Genomic DNA, 8,156 nt, shown 5'->3' with positions numbered 1-8,156 from the left:
AAAAACGAGGCTCCGAGAGGTTCATGAATTTGCCCATGACCATATGGCTAGTAAGTGACCAAGGTAGGAATCCAGTTCTCCTGGCTCCAAGTCCAATGCTCCACCCACTTCACCATAAAACCTAATGATAATAACTAATGATTTGAAAGTCCCTTACATGTATTCTCATTTGATCCTCATAACAATCTTGTGTTGCAGGAATTTCATTAGATTATAAGCTCCTTGAGGGCAGGGACTGTCCTTTGCCTCTTTTTGTATCACTAGCTCTTAGCACAGTACCTGGCACATTATGAGCTTAATAAATGTTTACTGAATGGAATTATTAATCCTTTTTTACAGAGAAAACTGACAGAAGTTCAGTGAATTGGACAGGATTACATTAGCAGTAAATATCAGAGGCAGGATTTGAATGCAGTGCCTTTGAACCCTCAAGGCAGTGCTTTTCCTACCATGTCAGGATGCTCCTGTGAAGAGCTGTGACTGGGAAAGGAACTGAGAATGAGAGAAAACAGGTGGATGAGGGGAATTATTCAATTCTGTCTATGCTTGCATTCCCAGAGTTCAATAACAATATAACACATGTTTGTTGATTGAATGATTGACAACCTGGGTTCTGCCCTGATACTTTCAAGACATAAAAGAAGGTATACAATGTGTTAAGTGGAAGCTCTCTGGACAATTTATGTAAAGATAGGGATAAGAATCATGTATTCATCCATCTATAGGCTTCACTCCTGATTCCCTAGACTTACTCTACAAAATTCCAGAAACTTCTTCATCCTGGAAGAACTCTCCACCTCCCCCATTCCCCCCCATCCTTCCCCTATCCCTTCCCCAGTGGCTTCCCCATCTGATTGCCTGGTTCTTCTCAGAACTTCCCTTTTGAGGACATCTGGGTCAGTCATGTCTTCCTTCCTCTCCAGCCTTTACTCTTGATTCCCTAGATGTGTGTTTTTTTTTTTACAACTAATAACCATTATTAATTAATTAATAAGACATTGGAAGTAACAAATTGTCAGTGTTTCTTGAGCATTATCTCCAAAGGAGAGATCACTCTGACTCTAGAAAACCAATTCTAATTATTTAGAAGGAATATCCTTAGAATGGAGAAAGGTCATTTTGAAGACTACTAGAAATTGATATAAATGTACCTTACAGAAGAACATTCAACTTTGTTGTTTTGATTTTAAACTCACCAAGTGACCTATGGATCAATAATTGGATGCCCTGATAATTATTATTTCTACCAAGATATTAAAAGATCCAGATGAGAAGTTCTCATTACCATATCATGTATTTATATCTCCCATTAAACAGATTTAAATTAGGATTTCTAAAGGGATCTCTTGTGAGTTTGGTTAGTATTAACTCCTTGGAACACAGTTGCCACTGGGGAGGACAGTTAGAACTAGAGAAGCTGAGGCTTTGATGGTGACCCTATCAAAGTACAGTGGGCTATGATGCCTAACCTGTAATAGAGCCTGTTGTGACCCATCTTAATTACAACAGGGAGGATTTGATTCCCGATGATGTAGACAGGGCATCATACTCATGAATGAATTGTACGATGCAAGAACCCAACAAGAAAGACCTAGACATGAAACCTCTCAACCTAAATGCAAAGTGGGCCCTAGAGAAGCTACTACCTGCACATGGTCCTTACTGAGTTGCAGCCATCTCAGCTCTATCACTAGCAAAGATTCTTCAAAAGAAACATGTACACTTCTTTACTAAAGAAATGGAAATGTTCTAGGGGTTCAGAGTCACATCCAGAAAAACAAAAGCAAAAACAATCAAAGGTGATTGCCCTGTCCTCTGTATAGGAAATTAGTCCCCTCAGGGAAGGGTGTTTCTTGGATGAAGATCTGAGATTTGGGTAGTTGACACTTTAACCTTACCACAAAGGAAAATTACATAAAAAGGGAGGCATGATTTTTCTGACATTCTGCAGTTTTCAGCAGCATTTGAATGTCAATCTGCCCAGCCTTGGTGAGTGCAGTCTAAGATGCTATTGGGAGGGAATGCATGCATGTATATCTATCTGTCTGTCTGTCTGTCTTCCCACAATTTAAATTGGTTTATGCTGATTTCAACTGCTTTGAACTGATTTATACTGGTTTGAACTGATTTATACTGGTTTGAACTGATTTATACTGGCTTGAACTGATTTATACTGGCTTTAAAGGATTTATATTGGTTTCAACTGTTTTTAACAGGGTTATACTGGTTTGAACCAATTTACACTGGCTTGAACAGGTGTGAACCAGTTTAACTGATTTATTACTGTTTTTTTACTGGTTTATACTAGTTTTTGTAGTATACTACTATACTACTTTTAACTGGCTTATACTGCTTTTAAGTAGTCTGAATTGCTTTTAACTGGTTTTAACCAGTTTATGCTAGTTTGAACAGGTTTATACTAGAGTGAAATGATTTGAAAGGGTTTGAACTGGTTTGAAAGAAGGAAATCTTGCCAGCCTAGACTCACTTCCCCTATGGGTTTAAGGAGACTTAATAGATTTTGTTTTTATTTTATTTAATTTTTTTTTTTGGAGGGCAATTGGGGTTAAGTGACTTGCTAGGGTCACATGGTTAGTTTTTGTGTTAAGTGTCTGAGGTCACATTTGAACTCAGGTCCTCCTGACTCCAGGGCCGGTGTTCTATTCACTGCGACACCTAGCCGCCCCAACGAAATAGATTTTTAAGGACATAGATAAGATGTGGCACATCCAGATGAAGGCACCGAAGACAGAAGCCTGGAGAAGACCCCCATGAGGATCTGGGAAAATAACATGATAATTGTCTTTAAGTATCCGAAAAGGTGAATTAGAAGAAGGATGAGATTTAGTCAGCTTGGCCCCAAAGACAGAACCAAAAGCAAGAGGCAGATTCTGCAGAGCCATTTACATTTGACATCGGTAAAAGTTTCCTAACTTTGGAGATGTATAAAAGTAGAAGGGATGCCTCCAAAAGCAGTGGGTTCTTTTTCACTACAGGGCCTCAGAGGCTTGTCATGGATATTGTAGTGAGGATTCTCAATTCAGTATGGGTGGGACTAATTTCTGAGTCTTGGGCTCAGTGATCCGAGGACTTCTCTGAGATTTATGGGTTCCTTATAGTTCTCAATATCTTACTTTTCTCATGTCTCACCTGTTCTTTTCACAGAAAATTACATGTCTTGGGAGAAGGCCTGGTTGACCTAGTGTCTAAAAGATGCTTAATAATATTTTATAGGTCTCCTATTGCATCCTGGGACATCTCCAGTCGTCCTGATGAATGTCTGGCCACTGGATCCAGGTGACTTGCACAGCCCTCCCTCACTCACATCAAAGTCAATTGCAAGGCATGTCATTGTCTCCCTGATATCATGGTCTTCTTCAAGGATGAAGGACAAACACGGTAATAATGCAACACTATGTTACATCCAAAAACTAAATTAATAGAGCTAAGGATAGAACAGCCTACTCTCCCACCCTAAACCTCAGACCTCAGTTGTCACTGTCTATCCCAACTGCCACCAACTCCCCTTCTCAGCAAAAACACCATGGTGGTTTTTCTCCTTCTAATTCCATAGCAACTCAAGATTTGGCCATAACCCATTTACACTTTTAGTCTTTTTCCTTTGGTCCTATGCTTGATATTTTTCACACTCTGGACAGGCACTAGTGATGTGGACTAAGTGGTATGAAAAGAAATATATCTAAATAGAGAAACTGCTTCCCATTCCATCAAAGAGTGACTATGATGCCATTTCCCTAAGTTAGCGGAGGTACACTTTTCCCATGCTCACTCCCCAAATCCAAGTCCAGGACTTATTAATTGCCACTGCAAACATGATGTCCATTCATCACTGAGGTAGGTAGTATGTCTAAGCTGAGTCCCACAGAGCAACCACCTCCCCATTCCCAGGGCAACATCCTCCTAACTTTACCAACATGTAGCAGGAAGGATTGAACAATGACAGTGTTCTGATGTTGGGAGACAACTCATGTTTTAAAAAGTGAAATCTTAAGGAAAGATCTTCTGTTCTGCCCAATACAAGGAATAAGGGTAAGCTTTTATGGTAGGCAGTAGAAAGAGGAACAAAAATACTGAATGGCCAGCAAAAATATACAGGTGCTTATGTCACAAACACACACACACACACACAGAACTTATCCACACCCTTTTCCTCAGTAGCAATAGCTTTCAGAGCACTGACAAATCAAAGAAGTAAAAATAAAATCCCTTTCTAACACTGTAGTAGGAAAAGTCTACAGAGCCACAAATCAAGAGAAAAATGAAGTCACTCAAGCCAAACCCACAGCAACGTGGGAAAATGGGACTTCCAGGGGCAGAGAACTGGGCAGCTTCCCTGCTTTCGCAGAGGTCAGAAGGGCCCAGCTTATCTATAGATTAAGTATCCACTCCAGAAATTGAGCCAGCAATTGCTCTTCCAAAACATGACTTTTTAGCACTGAGCTGAGAGAAAACAGAAGGATCTCAACTGCCCTCTCCCTGCAGAAAGTAGTAAGGAAGTGAGATGTTCCATTGGGCCAGGAAGACAGAAGGGTGTGCGCCTCAGGACAGGGACCTCAAGGCCTGAGTTTGTTCATGCTTCAAAATAACTTCTGGCAAAAAAAAAAAAAGGGGGGGGGGGTGGGGAGGTGGGGGGGGGCTGGAGGAGGATCAGTACCTGAGATCAGAACTGTTTATTACACTGAACATCCTTTCTACCTGGCTCAAGGCCCAGTCTCCTCTTTTTTATTAGGAGAAAAAATCTTTATGAAACCCCGAAGTTGTCACTCTACAATTCTCTAGTCCAACGACTTTCTGTTTTGACATCTTAAAAAGAAGCTGTCCCCAATTCATCTCAGAGCATTTACCTGCCTATACTGTATATCCTGAGGAAGGGGCTCTGGGCACCCAAATATGTCTTAATCCCCTGAAATATATATATATTTTTTGGATATCAGTTCCACCTACGAAGTTGCAAAAATCATATACACGTCCCTCTTAGAAGATGATAACTATTTACACAAATAACAATAAATATCTTATATGCCAAATAGTAAGAAATTACATGAGTGTGTCTATTTTCTTTCTTTCCTGGCATACTAATAGCCCCACCCTACTGTCAGACCTCTTCAGAGACATGGAGACTATCTGTATTTATTCCCATGGGGGAAAATATCGTCAACACAAGCCTCTTGTAGTTCTGTTCCCCAGAGACAGAGGATGTGACAGAGGAGTTGGGAGAAAAGGTGGAGGAAGATTGCACCCAGAAGGAGAATCTACTGACAATAGCCCTGCTACTCTGATATCAGCAACAATCGACAACAAATATAGCAATTCTTGACAGCACCTAAGGGACAAAGCAAATTTGCTCTATCCAATCCATAGTTTCTTGGAGCAACTAAACTCCACTCAATCAGGCATACATCTAGTTTGCTTTAAGGGTCCTAGGTAAAGGCCTCCTGCCCCTAAAATACCTATTGCATCTGTTTCATGCCCAAAGTTCCTTTACCAGGGGTTATGGCCTTTTATTCCACAGCTGAAAATTGAAGTGTATCTACAAAAATAGTAGGTTGGTGGAAAGTAATTCATAATAATAAAAATGACTGAGAGAACCTTTTTTATTGTTGTTGCTTTTTTTTTGGAGGGGGGAAAGTAGGGCAATTGGTGTTAAATGACTTGCCAAAGGTCACACGGCTAGTTTTGTAAGTGTCTGAGGCCGGATTTGAACTCAGGTCCTCCTGACTCCAGGGCTGGTGCTCTCTTCATTGTGCCACCTAGCTGCCCCTAGAACCTTTCTTAAAATAGCTTTTGATAAGCATAGAGTCATTGCACATTTGAAGAAGGGGACTGCCACCATGGTCCACACTTCTGGATCTCATCTTTGTCAAGGAGGCGAGAGAAAGGCATAAAGATAAGCCAAAAAAGAGACCAATCTCCTTTGTTGAAGAGATTACTCATCCTGATTTTTAAAGAAAAAAATTGGCCTACATTTTAGCTCTCAGTTTTGTTATTTCATTTCCCCCTATAATCTAGGTTCTGCTGGCCCTAACTTCCTTGAGGTAGTGTTTTGGGTTCCCATCTCTTTAATTAATTAATTACTGCTTGGCATCAATCTTTCTGATATGGTCTGTATTTTCTATAAGAAGCATCTGATCGCTCGACTCTGCCCCTAGACAACATCTTGCTGCAAAAGGTGACTAACCCTGTCTGCTGGCTCCTGTGAGCTGAGACTCAGCCCTTCTGTTGTAAAATGCTGGGAAGATTGATGAGAAAAATGTCCCCAAAGTGCTCTAAGCTCCTCATAAAAGAAAAAAGGCAGTGCTAGACAAATACAAGGTAATCTTTTATCTTCAGAACAAACAGTGGGGGAGATGACAACACACTGATTAAATAGAAAATGGGGAGGAAATACACAGCCATAGAAAACAGGCAAACCTAAGTCATTTCAGAATCTTCTAGTTTGTTTTCAGCGTGACATGTCCCTGCTGGATTTGTCTATTTGCATCAGAGATTCATGATCTCTAGTAAGACTACACCCAGCATTTCATTTCAATTTTATTCATTCAATTAAGATTTATATCCATCAAGTCTCTCCTATGCTTAAAAAAAATTCTCCTCGGTCCAGTATTCCATAAGCTTTGTTGTGATGTCTTTTTTTTTTTCAGTTGTGTTCAATTCTTTGTGACCCCATTTGGGGTTTTCTTGACAAAGATTGGAGTGGTTTGCCATTTCCTTGTCCAGATAGTTTTTACAGATAAGGAAACTGAGTTCAGTGACTTGCCCAGGGTAACACAGCTAATAAGTGTCTAAAGCCAGATTTGAACTCAGGTCTTCCTGACTCTGGGCCCAGCACTCTATCCACTGTACTGCCTAGCTGCCCCACTAAGTTATCATCTAATTATTCTCCTCTTCTTCACTGCTAAACTCCTAGACCCATCCACACTTGCTGCTTTCACTTCCTTGCCATCCACTTATTCCTTTATAATCTGGTTTACCTCCCCACCACTCTACTGGAGCTATTTTCTCAGAGGTCACCAATGATTTCTTGATTAATGGACTGACCTTTTCTTCATTTCCACCTTCCCTGAATGTTCTGCAATAATTGGTATGGCCACCTCTTCCCACATACTCTGTCTTCCCTTGAGTTCCATAACACTGTTCTCCCTTGGTTCTGCTACTGGTGTGACTGCTCTTCCTTAGTCTGATGAATTATCTGAACTCTGACTAATGCAATGAATGGATAACCGTGTCTCCAGAGGACCTATGGGGATGCATCCTACTCACTTTCTGACAGAGAGATAATGGATTCAGTGCAGAGGCATGTATTTTTGCCTCTAGTTGCTATATGGATTCATTTTGTTAGACTGCCCTTACATATTATATCCCCCCCCCCTTTCTTTTGGTTGTTCATTGGAGCAAAGGGATGGGTGGGGGTGGAGAAGGAGTTAGCAATAGTGATGCCAAAAGAGAACTATTGGACTTTTTTTTAATTTACAGAAGGGAGCAGATAGAAATTTAGAAAGATGCATAGACAAGTAGGGCAGTTTGCAAGGTTACGTATGGAATTATTAAACACTTTTTAAAAAGCAAGTAGTATGACATGGAGATTCATTTTTTTGTACATAACCTTTTGTGTTCTGCTGTCTATGTGGAAATGCTTTCGGGTGTTTCAGTTTGGAATAAAAATACAATATTTTTAATAAAGATTTTCAAAAAGAGATGATAAGAACCTTGGGTTAAAGTGACAACCATCTCTTAGAGTATGTGATAGAGGAAATTCAAGCATAATCTGATCTGCTCCCTAGATCTTAGGAGAGCAAATTTCAAAGGACTCAAAAAAAGGCTATTTAGGATTCTGTGGACTAAAATTTTGTAGGGGATTCTATATATAGTCTAGAAGGGATAGGAAACTGTCAAAAAATGAAATGCTGGAAACAATTTTGGGAAAGAGAAAAAATAGGAGTTGTTTTAAGAGACTAATGTAGAAGCATGAGGAGCTCACCAATTAACTTATTTTAAAATGGATATGTGGAGAAGATGGAAGCTGGGTCAGGTAACAGAGGATGAATGCAAAAGCATTGTCAGAATATTGTCAGATGTGCTAACACTTGGAAAGAACTGAGGTTAGTCAGCAAAGCCAAGGACAATGAAAAAAGGAT

General features: G+C 40.1%; 1 long non-coding RNA gene across 1 annotated transcript; it reads left to right on the top strand.

Annotated features, from left to right (window-relative positions):
• Positions 1–1,940: 1,940 nt before the first annotated feature.
• Positions 1,941–5,583, top strand: LOC138170054 (uncharacterized). Its single transcript, XR_011170525.1, has 3 exons — positions 1,941–1,989; positions 3,235–3,399; positions 5,104–5,583. It is a non-coding gene; the product is annotated as an uncharacterized lncRNA (long non-coding RNA).
• Positions 5,584–8,156: the final 2,573 nt, after the last annotated feature.

This window comes from Petaurus breviceps, unplaced genomic scaffold, assembly GCF_028583685.1.
Source record: "Petaurus breviceps papuanus isolate PSGF00001 unplaced genomic scaffold, PetGlider_PUasm1.0 38, whole genome shotgun sequence".
Taxonomy (NCBI): Eukaryota; Metazoa; Chordata; class Mammalia; order Diprotodontia; family Petauridae; genus Petaurus; species Petaurus breviceps.
The sequence above is the reverse complement of the archived record's forward strand: the minus strand, read 5'-3'. Positions and strand labels throughout refer to the sequence as shown.